General features: G+C 40.1%; 3 non-coding genes and 1 pseudogene across 3 annotated transcripts; all 4 read right to left on the bottom strand.

The window, feature by feature from the left end:
• Window positions 1-342: 342 nt before the first annotated feature.
• LOC113086372 (5S ribosomal RNA) lies at window positions 343-461 on the bottom strand. The gene has a single exon (XR_003284789.1). It is a non-coding gene; the product is annotated as a 5S ribosomal RNA (ribosomal RNA).
• A 509-nt stretch (window positions 462-970) lies between these two features.
• Window positions 971-1089, bottom strand: LOC113086360 (5S ribosomal RNA). Its single transcript, XR_003284777.1, has one exon. It is a non-coding gene; the product is annotated as a 5S ribosomal RNA (ribosomal RNA).
• Window positions 1090-1748: 659 nt separating this feature from the next.
• Window positions 1749-1867, bottom strand: LOC113086348 (5S ribosomal RNA). The gene has a single exon (XR_003284765.1). It is a non-coding gene; the product is annotated as a 5S ribosomal RNA (ribosomal RNA).
• Window positions 1868-2388: 521 nt separating this feature from the next.
• The window catches only part of LOC113086403 (uncharacterized), a 121-nt pseudogene continuing 9 nt past the window's right edge, over window positions 2389-2500 (bottom strand).

Raw genomic sequence — 2500 nt, 5'->3', positions numbered from 1 at the left:
CTTTTTTTTTTTTTTTTTTTTTTTTAAATGAAAGATTATTATATAATTCGTGAAATTTTCCAAAGAGATTAAAGCACCTGGTATTCCCAGGCAGTCTCTCATCAAAGTGCTAACCAGACCTAAACCTGCTAAGATTCAGAGATCGGGCATTGACTCTATTTTTTGGCAAAATTATTATATACTAAGTGAAAAATGTCCAAAAAAGCTTACAGCACCTGGTATTCCCAGGCAGTCTCCCATCCATGTACTAACCAGGCCCAAACCTGTTAATATTCAGAGATCAGGGCATTGACTCTATTTTTTGGCCAAAATTATTATATACTAAGTGAAAAATGTCCAAAAAGCTTACAGCACCTGGTATTCCCAGGCGGTCTCCCATCCAAGTACTAACCAGGCCCAAACCTGCTTAGCTTCCGAGATCAGACGAGATCGGGCATAGCCAGGTTGGTATGGCCGTAAGCGAAGACAGCAGCAAAGAGAGGGCTATTTAAAGACCAGCCAATCTAATCGCCAGTACATTATATAAGTAGGAAAGAAAACCCAAAAGCTTATAGCACCTGGTATTCCTAGGCAGTCTCTCATCAAAGTGCTAACCATACCTAAACCTGCTAAGATTCAGAGATCGGGCATTGACTCTTTTTTTTTTTTTTTTTTTTAAATGAAAGATTATTATATAATTCGTGAAATTTTCCAAAGAGATTAAAGCACCTGGTATTCCCAGGCAGTCTCTCATCAAAGTGCTAACCAGACCTAAACCTGCTAAGATTCAGAGATCGGGCATTGACTCTATTTTTTGGCAAAATTATTATATACTAAGTGAAAAATGTCCAAAAAGCTTACAGCACCTGGTATTCCCAGGCAGTCTCCCATCCATGTACTAACCAGGCCCAAACCTGTTAATATTCAGAGATCGGGCATTGACTCTATTTTTTGGCAAAATTATTATATACTAAGTGAAAAATGTCCAAAAAGCTTACAGCACCTGGTATTCCCAGGCGGTCTCCCATCCAAGTACTAACCAGGCCCAAACCTGCTTAGCTTCCGAGATCAGACGAGATCGGGCATAGCCAGGTTGGTATGGCCGTAAGCGAAGACAGCAGCAAAGAGAGCAGCAAAGAGAGGGCTATTTAAAGACCAGCCAATCTAATCGCCAGTACATTATATAAGTAAGAAAGAAAACCCAAAAGCTTAAACCACCTGGTATTCCTAGGCAGTCTCTCATCAAAGTGCTAACCATACCTAAACCTGCTAAGATTCAGAGATCGGGCATTGACTCTATTTTTTGGCAAAATTATTATATACTAAGTGAAAAATGTCCAAAAAGCTTACAGCACCTGGTATTCCCAGGCAGTCTCCCATCCATGTACTAACCAGGCCCAAACTTGTTAATATTCAGAGATCGGGCATTGACTCTATTTTTTGGCAAAATTATTATATACTAAGTGAAAAATGTCCAAAAAGCTTACAGCACCTGGTATTCCCAGGCAGTCTCCCATCCATGTACTAACCAGGCCCAAACCTGTTAATATTCAGAGATCGGGGCATTGACTCTATTTTTTTTTTTTTTTTTTTAATGAAGATTATTATATAATTCGTGAAATTTTTCAAACAGATTAAAGCACCTGGTATTCCCAGGCAGTCTCCCATCCATGTACTAACCAGGCCCAAACCTGCTAATATTCAGAGATCGGGCATTGACTCTATTTTTTGGCAAAATTATTATATACTAAGTGAAAAAATGTCCAAAAAGCTTACAGCACCTGGTATTCCCAGGCGGTCTCCCATCCAAGTACTAACCAGGCCCAAACCTGCTTAGCTTCCGAGATCAGACGAGATCGGGCATAGCCAGGTTGGTATGGCCGTAAGCGAAGACAGCAGCAAAGAGAGGGCTATTTAAAGACCAGCCAATCTAATCGCCAGTACATTATATAAGTAGGAAAGAAAACCCAAAAGCTTAAAGCACCTGGTATTCCTAGGCAGTCTCTCATCAAAGTGCTAACCATAGCTAAACCTGCTAAGATTCAGAGATCGGCATTGACTCTTTTTTTTTTTTTTTTTTTTTTTAAATGAAAGATTATTAATAATTCGTGAAATTTTCCAAAGAGATTAAGCACCTGGTATTCCCAGGCAGTCTCTCATCAAAGTGCTAAACCAGACCTAAACCTGCTAAGCTTCAGAGATCCGGGCCATCTGACTCTATATTTTGGGCATAATTATTATATACTAAGTGAAAAATTGGTCCAAAAAAGCTTACAGCACCCTTGGTATTCCCAGGCAGTCTCCCATCCATGTACTAACCAGGCCCAAACCCTGTTAATATTCAGAGATCAGGCCATTGACCTTATTTTTGGGCAAAATTATTATATACTAAGTGAAAAATGTCCAAAAAGCTTACAGCACTGGTAATTCCCAGGCGGTCCTCCCATCCAAGTACTAACCCAGGCCCAAACCTGCTTAGCTTCCGAGATCAGACGAGATCGGGCATAGCCAGGTTGGTATG

The sequence above is a fragment of the Carassius auratus genome, unplaced genomic scaffold (assembly GCF_003368295.1).
Source record: "Carassius auratus strain Wakin unplaced genomic scaffold, ASM336829v1 scaf_tig00043240, whole genome shotgun sequence".
NCBI classification, from domain to species: Eukaryota; Metazoa; Chordata; class Actinopteri; order Cypriniformes; family Cyprinidae; genus Carassius; species Carassius auratus.
Note: the sequence above shows the minus strand (reverse complement) of the source record. Positions and strands in the feature narration are given on the sequence as shown.